The following is a 12,165-nucleotide window of genomic DNA, read 5'->3' as shown; positions in this document are numbered from 1 at the left end:
CCTAACAGATGCTAGGAGAACTTTTTTAAAGTAGTTTTTATAGGTATTAAACAACTTCTTGCACACTGAAGTCACCATACATACAGGACACAGCCAGAGCTTTAATATTTGCATTTATTCATTTAACTTTTAGAACACTTCTATAATTGTATATTAAAACAAAAACAATAGAAAGTAGTGGGCATATGATGATTATAGACCTTCCCTCATTCACTACTGCATATAAAATGCCTGCAGTGAGTGTTATTCACTGGCCCCATTAAGAGATTTGACGACAAACACCACCTCTGGGATAATGGTCATCATCCTCATCTGCTTCTCCATTATAATGGCACCATTTTTCCCAATTTGGATCAAAGTTCATCAGTTCTACCTGATCCATTTCATCAATCTCTCTCCTTCCTTCCTCCCAGGAGTTTTTCCAGCAAAGAGTTTGTGATGAGAGAGAAAGTCATTTTCAGGAACGTTTAAGGTAAACTCGATGATTAGGTGACCCTTTTCACATGGTCTACAATAAACTGGCTTGCCTTCATTTAGCACACTCTTTATACCTCCATGCTTGACAATCTGACTTGGATGAGAGGTATGACTACGGTTAGATTGTCAAGAGTGAATATTGGCTTCTGGAAACCATATAATGCTTCCACCAGCTACACGTCCATACACATGGAAAGATCTTCTCGTCAAGTAAAAACAGCATGGTCCTTCTGCTCTAACACAATAATAATATCTCCTGGTTCCAGTCCTGGCTCCCGGTCTCCTTCACCATGGAATGTTATCTTCTTTCCATCTTGTATGCCTTTGCCAATATGAACTTCTAGAATCTTCTCTCAAACTATCTTCCTTCCATTGCAGCTTCTACATCTATCTGTAGGACTGATCCGTCCCCCATGGCTCTGGTACTCCATGCACACAGACTGAATTTGCTGAGCCATACAAGGTCCCCTCTGATGAATTCTTATGTGCATTCCAGTACTTCAGCAATTGCGACAGCACTCTACTGATCCTTTCCTTCCACCTCGGCCTTCACATTTGTCATAAATCACATTTTTTGGTAGAGCCGGTTTTCTTGTTGCACCATTATATAAATCTTCTAACGTTACTGAGAGCTGATGCATAGTATTTTTACCTCTCCTTTCTCTCTGCATCCTTCCTCCTCCTTCAAAAAATATCAAAGATGTCCATCGGGAAGCCAAACTACCACCTGCTCCACCCTCTTAATTACCTGTTCTCTGACATATGATTCCCTTTTCTTGGCATCAGAAAGAACTTCATGAGCTTGAGAAGTCTGTTTAATAAACTTTTCTCCTTCATTTGGTTTCTTATCAGGGTGGTACTTCAAGGTCAGTTTCCTGTAAGCCTTTTTCAATTCTTCCTGGAAGGTATTAGGTTTGACCCCCAAAAACATCATAGTAAGTGTTTTCTTTCACCATTTTCTACAGCCAGTGAGCGGGCTGGGGCTGGTGTGGGAGAGTGGGAAGGAGCGTGGAACTGTGCATAGCCTGGGCAGCTGCTGCTGCTCAGCCTCTCACCCAAGCATTCTAGAAAGTTCCCTACTCTAAGTCTTAATTCAAATCAAAACATGCAAGAAAGACAATTCACAATGATTAAGCTGGCTATATTCCAGGATGCACAATTGTCTTAATATAAGAAAATGTCATTTACCATATTACAATACAAAAGAAAAGCCATATGGCCATCAATAGATATATTAAAAGCATCTAATCAAATTAAACTTTCCTCTACATCTACAGTTCACCCTTATACAAATTAGTGACAAACTGTGTGTGTGTGTGTGTGTGTGTGTGTTTGGCATTAAACTCAAGTCAATGTAATATAAAATATGTATGACCTTTATCCTTTATGAAACAGCTTGGACCACAGACCAGTGCAACAGAAAAGACTAGTAATAAACCCATGCAGGTTAGTAAAGAAAGGATGGAATATTTTAATTAATGCTGCCTGAAATAAATTCAAATGGGAAAAAAAGTAAAATTGAATCATCACCTCACTCTATAAAAAAAGATCAATTCTGGTTCAATTAAAGACTTAAATGATAAAGGCAAAGGCATCAAATATATAGTTGAGTATTGAGAAATCAATTCATGACCTAGAATACAGAATTTTTTTTTTTTAAGTAAGACAAACACTGCTGATAAGGAAAATGATAAAGTGAACTATTTTGGAAGTAAGAATTTCTGTGCTTCGGATTGGCATTGCTTTTTCTCGGGGCTCTCCACAGCACCAGGGACAGTGTCCTCACACCCTGTGCCTGTGTCTGCCACTTTCCAACCTGGATTCTCCAGCAGCACACCAGAGACCATTGCTTAAGTACCCTCTTGACCTTTTAGCATCTTTGGCTGTATTCCCAATGGCTTCTTTCCATCCTGAACACATTGCCCCTGCATTATAAAACAGTTTTCCTTTGACCTAGAACTCTCAGAGGCCGATTATCTCTTGAAAAGATGGTTCAGGATCACCGTCTCCATATTCATTCACTCCTCAACTCCCTACAGTCTGGCTACTTCAAAAGTTAGTAATAAAAATCAACCCTTGTTTTTAACTAGGATTTTAGGTGCACAAGAGCTAGACACAATGGCATGCACCTGCAGTCTTAGCTATGCAGGACAGTCTCAGCTATGCAGGAGGCTGAGACAAGAGGACCCCTTGGGCCCAGCAGTTTCAGAGCAGGTTGGGCAATTCTCCTGTGTCCCACCTTAATTCAATCCTCTTTTCTGCTCCCCTCCCACTGCCAACTTCCCAAATTAGTGGTTACCATCCAGAATTTCAGATTAACCATGTCTGTACTTTTCCTCATACATTTATCACCTATGTGTTCTTAAACATTATGTTCTTCTCAGCAGCTCAGGAGGCCGAGACAAGAGGATCCCAAGTTCAAGGCCAGCCTCAGCAACTTAGCAAGGCCTTCAGCAACTTAGTGAGACCCTATCTCAAAATGAAAGGTAAAAAAGAGCTGGGGATGTGGCTCAATAGTAAAGCACTCCTGTATAAAATCCCTAGTACCAAAACAACAACAACAAAAAAAAGTATGTTCTTCAGTTTTATTTCAATCTTATATAAATAAAATACCACATGTTTTGTTTAATTGGCTTAAAGATGCTAAATCTTATTTAATATTTATCATGTTGATGCATATATTGATACATTGGAATGGTATAACATTCCATTGAGAGAAAAATCAACACAAATTCCAAGCACGGAAAGATATGCCCTGTTTACTGGAGAGAAAAGATGAGGCCATTAATTATTAAAGAACGGGAAGCAAAGCAATAAAATTATAAAGGAAAAAGACTAAGGGGCTGTTCAAGGTCAAAGAAGATGAAAGAGAAATGACAAACGAATTTCTGATCCTGGTTTTATTTTTTCCTTTTACGGGACACTCTCAGGACAATTAGTGGAATTTGAGTACTATAGACTAGGTAACAGTATTTTATTCATGATCATTTTCTGCTTTTGATAACTGCCATAGTTATATATAAGAGAATATTCTTATTCTTAAAGAAATACAAATAGGGCTAAGGATATAGCTCACTATTGGTAGAGCATTTGCCTAGCAGGTGTGCAGCCCTGGGTTTGAACCCTCAGCACAAAAAAAAATATTTTAGTATATAGCCCTGTAGACTTTTTCCTGTGACAATGTATATATAACATACATGCATATAGTTTTATATATTTACACACTGATTCCTTGACCATCAGGATATTTCCTGAAATAATGATTAGATAACAATTGAGGTGTCCTTTTATTCCTATCACTCTCTTCCTGCCCTCCTTGGCCACTTTGAAACTAGACTAGGAGAATGAGACTTTTTTTTTTTTTTTTTGGACTCTGCTTTAAGGAAGAAGCAACACAGAAACCAGAGATTCAAAAATACTTGGCTTTTCAATGGATGGATCATCTAGACAAAAGTCAACAAGGACTTAAACTACACCTTGGATCAAATGCACCTTACAGACATATACAAGAACATTCCATCCAAGAATAACAGAATACATATTCTTCTCTAGAGTACACAGAACCTTCTCAGGCGACAAAACAAATCCTAACAAATTTAAGAAGATTGAAATCATATCGTATATCTTTTCTGACCACAATGGTATGAAACTAGAAATAACCAAAAAAAAAAGAAAGAAAGAACAGGAGGAACTTTGGAGAACTCACAATGAATGGAAATGAAACAATGTGCTCCTGAACAATCAATAGGCAAAAAAGCAACTGAAAGAGAAATTTTTAAAATACCTTGAGACAAATGATAATGGAGACACAATAAACCAAAATCTATGGGATGCAGACAAAGTGGCTCTAAGAAGAAAGTTTACAGCAATAAATGCTTATATCAAAAACAAAGATCTCAATCCAACGTTATACCTTAGGAAAGTAAAAAATAACAGGAGATCAGTAGAAAAGAAAAAGTGGGCCAGGGGAGGAAGGAGGAGAGGGTAAGAGAAGGGAAAGGGGACCAAGACTCAAATGATGCCAGGTACCTGTACCAAATATGGCATAATGAATCTGTCATGTATAATTGTAAAACATCAATTTTTTAAAAAAAAAAAAAAGTAAGAAAAGAAAGGAAAACCAAGCCCAAATTAGAAGGGAGGAAATAACCGAAACTCGGGAGGCTAAGGCAGGACAATCACGAGTTCAAAGCCAGACTCAGTAATGACAAAGGAGCTAAGCAACTCAGTGAGACCCTGTCTTTAAATAAAGTACAAAATAGGACTTTGGGATGTGGCTCAGTGGTCGAGTGCCCCCAAAGTTCAATCCCTGGTATCCCCAAAAAGTAAAAAAAAAAAAAAATAAGTAGCTCAGTGGTAAAGCACTCCTGGGTTCAATCTCCACTATCCAAATAAATAAGAAGGGAGGAAATAATAAAGGTCACAGCAGGAATAAATGAAATAGATTTTTATTAAAACTATGGGGGGGGGGGAAATCAATGAAATGAAGTTGACTTTTTGAAAGGATAAAACTATCAATAGCTAGACTAAGGAAAAAAAGAAAAGATTCAAAGTGTGGTCCCTAGACCAGCAGCATCTGGGACTCCCCTTCAGTCCTCCTGAATCAGAAAATGCTTTCACGACCCCTCCAGGTGATTGCCCAGGCCAGAGTGGGGTGGACCTGGGGACCAAGACCCCAGGGCAGCACCTTGAGGTGAGGCCCAAGGACCAGCCTCCTATTTCAGCTTGAGACATCAGTGGGAATGCATACCAGGACTGGGCACAAAGATTCCACCATGAGGATTCCCAAGTTTGGAAACCTAGTGGAACTGGCTCTGCTGGATTTCAAAATGGCTTAAGACTGGAGACTCCTTTCTACCTTCTGCTCCCTCTCCTTAGAGCCGGGATGTCTGTTACACTGTGTGTCTGCCAGTGCCTCCATCACACATCAGGAAGAGATAACTTACTTTGTTTTCATCTATGGGCTGCAAAACTAAAAACCAAGAAGAAATTGCCATTGACCAAATGTCTTATGCTAAGGCCACAACTATACATAAGCATCCAAAATGCAGGTGCTATTCTGGGGAGAAAGGGACTGGGAACCGGTTGGGAATTTACCACCTTTAAATCTGAAGTGAGAGAGAGAAAATGCCCATATTTGGTTGGGGGGCAGGGGCGGTAATCAGTGACCGAGTTAATCGAGATGGGGGCTCAAATTTGAAATACAGGGGCTGGGGATGTGGCTCAAGCGGTAGCGCGCTCGCCTGGCATGCGTGCGGCCCAGGTTCGATCCTCAGCACCACTTACAATGATGCTGTGTCTGCCCATAACTAAAAAAATAAATATTAAAATATTCTCTCTCCCCAAAAAAAATTGAAATACAACTGAGTTTTTTTAAACAAAAGAGTTGCATATTTTCACTTTTCTGGGTACAAGGCTGAATATTTGTAATGGCTAAGACCAAATCATTAACCTCTTTACCCAATAAATACAGATGTACAATAACCCCTAAATGGTTTCATAGTATTCAGTTACATTAAAAAAATTCATACTTTGTTGATTGATCTTCACTTGTAAAGAGATTTAAGCTGTTATCACTCTTCCATTATTGTAATCATGTGTGTGGTATGCACATGTATGTGGTGTGTGTGTGTGTGAGTGTGTGTGTGTGTGTGTGTCTGTCTATACTTGTTAAACACTTGAGTAGGATAAATTCCTAAAGGTAGAATCAGTGGGCCAAAAGAAATGTACATAACCAAGCTCTGGAAAAAGCTGTCATGATGTATATTTCTATATGCAGGACACAAAAGTACCTATTTCTCCACATTCCCACCTACACTGAGCATTTCATTCTTTTTGGCTTCAAATCATCATTTCTTAAGAGATACTCAGTGCAAGAGTCTACTTCCTTCATAAAGTCCATTTCCTAACCAGAGACAGAAGGGCCTCCAGGACCCACATCTTCTTTAGAAGCTCTAAAGGTGACGTTCAGAGTCCCAGAATGAGGGGACCATCCAGGCTGAGCCACACTCCTGAAACACAACCCCATCCATCCAATGCTACAGTGCCTCTTCTCACCCAGGCGCCTGCAGACAGACCTCCATCCACACACACGGGCATGCATAACGCCCCACTCCCAGAAGTGACTCCTCTGGTCCATAATACGCAGCTCATAGACTGAAAAGCTGATATGAAGTGAGATTCTGAAGATCACCCATGACTGGAAGGGACTCCTCCAATGTAATTCAATAATTATTCATCCTGTGCCAACTGTGTACCTAGATTCTGGTCCTTACGTGTTTGTTCCTCTTAGAAATACATTTAAACATCCAAACATCATAGAGAATGAAAGATAATCATGACAACATCCACCACGTACTTAGCTTTGACTCTGTGCTGGGTACTCCATGAAGAGCTCAACTTTCACCGACTCTCATCTATAAAGCAAGCCTTCGAGGTATGCATCGTGATTCTCATGGAGCACATGAGCACAGCAAGGCACAAGGTGGTTACATATACCTGCTAGGATCACAGAGCTAATAAGAAGCAGAAAAAGCACTTGACCCCCCCACACACACACCAAGTTTGTTAATTCCAAGGTCACCTGTGCCACTATATTTTGGAGTTCCAAGTAAGGCACCAAAAAAATGTTATCACAGGGTGGAAATACTCTGGTAAAGTACAGTGCTGCACAGGATTCCTAGGGAGATTTCCAAAGACCCAACAGGTATTTCCTTATCTCTGGATGCTGCCCAGTTGTTAGAAGTTTATGACACCCGGCCAGGCATAGTGGAACACACCTGTAATCCCAGCAGCTTGGGAGGACAAAACAGAAGGATCACAAGTTCAAAACCAATGTCAGCAACTTATTGAGGCCCTGTTTCAAAACAAAAAAAAAAAAAATTAAAAGGGCTAGAGATGTGACTCGGTAGTTAAACATCCCTAGATTCAAATCCTGGTACCAAAAAAAAAAAAAAAAAAAAAGTTTATTAAACCCAATACAGCATAAACATTATTGGAGATTCGAACTTGATGGATTCTCCTGAGGCCAGTGTTGAGGTCCTGGGTCCAAATCAAAGACTGGCACTAAAGAACATTAATGCTATCCCTCTACCAATAAATAGGCTTCACTCCGAGAATAAAATACTTTGCAAATATTTTCCATCAACCCCTGCAGGTATCTTATTCAATTGTAAAAATGTGCTTCAAACAAAGTTTAAAACAACAAAAGTCAGCTGAAGTATCAACTGTCCAAACAACACTCAGTTTCCTTTTTCTTTGATTTACAATACATCATTCAATCCACCCTTTAACTTCTAAGAAATAAAACAAAAAGGATCACTATAAAAACAACATAAAAATTCTAACCAGACAAAAATGAACTGCCTCCAAGTTCAAAATGTGCTTTTTTGATGTCTTGTCCAACTCAGGTTGAAGTAGATTTCTCCCCTTCTCCCGCATCTTCTTCTTTTATTAAGTAATCAAACTCTCTCCTATTCCGATTTTCTTATAATGGTATTTCATCAACTTTTTAGAATATCATTCTGGCTTCAAGGAACAAACCAGATATTTAGTGCAGTCTATGGCAACTTAATTCAAATGGATGAAATAGCGCAATAATGAAACCCGCTTCAAGGGGATCATCTCCTAAGCACTATACATGGCACAAAACAGGCATCAATGGATGACAGCAAGATTAACTGGACACCCTTTACCAAAGGCAGGTGTCTATTTGGTTTCTAGCAGATATACACTTGAGAGATGGAGGCTAGAATTGTATTACACATAGGGATCTGGAAAGGAAGAGGAGAGATAACCTAACTACCTCACCTGGAAATTAGCCAATAGAAGCATGGTACCCAAAAAGGTTGGAAAAATTACAAAGGGGAAGGATTGTTTTCCCATTTCTGATATTTAAGGAGATAACCGATTTTATATCAGATGGCAAGCCTGAAGTATTTATGGTTTGGATATGACATAGGGAAAGATCACAGCACTGGTTATATGTTAAGCATGGGGAAATCAAGTGGTTTCATTTATCACCTCAGCAAATCCCCCTACAGAGTTGGCTATTAATATGCCCATGTCACAAACCCCAGAGAGATGTGTTGCTCATCAGGGCGAGATGCAGCCTGGCAGATTCGAGATTTTTCATCTTTTTTATTCCCTGAGCCCCTTTGGCTGTGTGTGAAATCTTCAGATGCCTTCTCAGAACTCTGCTTTAAATGCATATAATAAAATGAATGCGTACAAAGGAAACCAGTTATTTTGGATCACAGTTCTATCCATGGACTCCGTGGAAACATGAAAAGAATTCCTGGTAGATAGTGGGATGGTTCCATGCAAAGCATGTGTTCAGAATTGGAATGTCATTTGTCATGCAGTCACCCCGGCCATGCAGGCATGCATCAGAGAAACAGCTGTATAAGAGAGAGGGAGGAGTGAAGCAGCAGGAGGAAGATGGGCGGGAGTTGGGGGGGGGGGGCGGGGGGAGAGACAGAACTCTGTGCACTGAGTAACTAGACAGGATCACTAACTAAATGTCATGGAGATGCACTGACCTGCCAGGTCGATGACTACGGCAGGTGGGATGTTTACGGTTGGCCTTGCCTGAACAGCAGTTGTTGTGTTCCTCCTCCCAGGCTCACAGCCTGCTAGAGAGGGCTGCCCCACAGGAAGGGCTGGGATCACACCAGGCCCTAGATCAGCAGGTACCAGAGGACTGGACGACAATTCATCCCAGATGGTTAGGAGCAAACGAGAAGTGAGGCCCAGGCAATCAAACTGCTGTACCTGACAGCAGCAAGAACCCAGGTGGGCTCACTCAGCAACAGTAGAAATCAGGACAGGTGTCTGAAATGAGACAGTATTTCTGGGGGTCCTGAATGGACCACAAGGAGACAGCCCTTTATCAGGGAAAATTAAAAGCACCCCAAATAGGGTCCTTAGGTGAGTTCATTAAAGCTACCATTTATAGACACAGGTAGGCTTAAGGGAAAACTAAGAAATGTAAAGTTGCCTGGTTCAGCTACTTTGCCAGAGGGGAAAAAAAAATTGCCCTTATGAAAGAGGAAGGGAAGAGTAGGTATCAGAATCTAGAGACCAGGCTGGGGGGTGGGGTGGGGGAAGAAAAACGGAACTCCCTCCTCTCCACCCTGCAAATTCCTCTGATGCTTCCCATTGGCTGAGCCCCACAGAAGCCTGAAAACATGAAGTCCCTAAAGATCAGCCTCCCAGAGCAGAGCAGGAAGGGACAGTAGATTTAGAGGGCAAACAGAAGCTAGCCAAGGATGCTTTCCATGAGGAATCCATGGAAAGATTAAAAGAGATTCTCAAAGCCACTTAACGTGTAAAATAACTCCTGCCTCATGTCAAAATGATTCCCACGACATTCCCAGGTATATTCAATTTTTTGGACAATAAGACTGAGTCTCAAGGAGGATCAGTAACTTAGTAAAGTTTCATAAAAAGCAATTAACAAGACAGGAAATTCAAACTCTGGTCTGCTTAACAACAGTCCCCCACCCTTTAGCCACTTTTCCACACTGTTTCAGAACAGCTACATTTTAACAAATTCTCCAAAGGACTTGGATATCACCCACTCTCATCTCACCACTCAAAATATTTCTTTTCCTAAACTCTTGACATTTTCATGTAAAACCTTCTAGAGGAGGATTATAAGCTCTTGTACGAGGAGAGGCAGTATAGAAAGCAGTGTGTGTGTTTGGAAATAGTCAACCCAAAATAAGAAATAAACTAACATTTGAGAGGGTGGAGCTGCTTGTCTCCGTCTGGGCAAAGTTTCAGGATTTCAGAAATCCGTGAAGATTAAAATGAGGCCCCAGGAGAAGCCAACATTGCTGATGGTGCGAAAGCTTAGAAAGCAGGGCTGATGAGACGAAATTCCGTTCTGCATACTTCATAGTCAGCCAAGAGTAGGCACGAGGGAGGTCCCTTTCTCTCCTTACCAAAATGTCTTCAAAAAGGAATGCATGCTGTATCACTTGACACCAAGGCAAAAGTCTGGTTCCGCAAGATCACTTTCTTTGTTTCAGTGGATGAGCCCAAGTTTATTCTCTTCTCCCATTTTTCCCTTGTTCTCATAATCCAGCAAAGACTAACTAATGCCCCATTTCTGTTTACATTCACTGGAGATATCGCCATGATTTACACATTTCTACATACATCCTATTTCAAGGTAAGTTCAGACCTTTGTAGATTCTGCTGTAGGGAGAACTCTAGATATCAAGGCCAAAGGGTATTCAGCAGCCACCCCATTAGATTTTCCAGCCCAACAAAGAAGCACCACAGTTGGACTGAGTCAAATCCGGAAAATGGGATAATTCTTATTATAGTTTGGATGTGACGGGTCCCCAAAAGCTCATACGTGATACAATGCAAGAACTTCCAGGGGTGAGATGATTAGATTATGAGAGGGGTAGCCATATCCGTTCATTAATTCGCTTGAATAGATTAGCTGAGTGATAACTGTAGACAGGCAGGGTATGGCTGGAGGATGTGGGTTACTAGGAGCATGACTTCGAGGTTTATATTTGGTCCCTGGAGAACAGGTGGTCCTGGTCTCTCTCTGCTTCCTGGTTATCAGGTCCTGAGCTACCTTCCTCTGCCATGCCGTTCTGCCTCACCTCAGAAGTCAGGCAACCATGAACTAAACCTCAAAGCCTGAGTCAAGGGGCTGGGGTTGTGGCTCAGCAGTAGAGTGCTCGCCTGGCACTTGCAAAGCCCTGGGTTTGACCCTCAGCACCATATAAAAATAAATAAAACAAAGGTATTATGTCCAACTATAATTAAAAAATATTTTAAAAAATCATGAACCAAAATAAACTTTTCCTCCTCTAAATTGCTCTTGTCAGATCTTTTGGTCACCTCGATGCAAAGCTGAATAAAAACTCCTCCTCACCTCTTTGGTGTGGACGGATGAGAGGACAAGCACAGGCAATTTGTTTAAAAAATATTTTTAGTTGAGGATGGACACAATGCCTTTATTTTTATGTATTTTCATTGTTATGTGGTGCTGAGAATCAAACCCAGGGCCTCACACATGCATGAGGCAAGTGCTCTACCACTGAGCTATGACCTCAGCCCCAGCACAGGCAATTTTTAAACATGGTACACACTGGATGTTGCATACATTTAAGTACATGCAAGTATTTTGTATGTCAATCAGACCTTGGTAAGTGGTTTAAAAGGAAAAGGAGCATCGTAAAACCAATAAAGTAACATGATGGTGCATGCCTGGAATCCCAGTGGCTCAAGAGACTGAGGCAGAAGGATGGCAAGTTCAAGGTCAACCTCAGCAACTCAGCAGGCCTTAACTTAGGGAGAACCCATCTCAAAAAATTGAAAAGGACTGGGGATATGACTCAGCACTCCTGGGTTCAATCCACAATTCTAAAATAAATACAACCAACAGGAAAACCTAAGTCACTTATTTGTGAAAATTAAGTTTAAAGTTTCCCTCTTTTAAAAGGGAATAAAAAGCCAAAAAGCTTTGCAATGCTAGACACACTGGGGCATCACAGAACATCTTCAAAGCCCAGCGAATCCAGGCCTTGCCACTTAATCCTACCTGTGTGTCATAAGCAAATGCATCCTCTCTGGAGCCTCAGGTTTTCTAACTATGAAATGGGGATCACAATGCCCAGTTCACAGGGTATCTGAGGTTCAGGAGGCCAGGTCTCCCACTTT

The 12,165-nt window shown here is 40.9% G+C and overlaps 1 pseudogene; it reads right to left on the bottom strand.

Moving 5' to 3' along the window:
* Window positions 1-259: 259 nt before the first annotated feature.
* On the bottom strand, window positions 260-1,433 carry LOC143408734 (dnaJ homolog subfamily A member 1 pseudogene; annotated as a pseudogene).
* Window positions 1,434-12,165: the final 10,732 nt, after the last annotated feature.

Source organism: Callospermophilus lateralis, chromosome 1, assembly GCF_048772815.1.
Source record: "Callospermophilus lateralis isolate mCalLat2 chromosome 1, mCalLat2.hap1, whole genome shotgun sequence".
Classification (NCBI taxonomy): Eukaryota; Metazoa; Chordata; class Mammalia; order Rodentia; family Sciuridae; genus Callospermophilus; species Callospermophilus lateralis.
The sequence above is the reverse complement of the archived record's forward strand: the minus strand, read 5'-3'. Positions and strand labels throughout refer to the sequence as shown.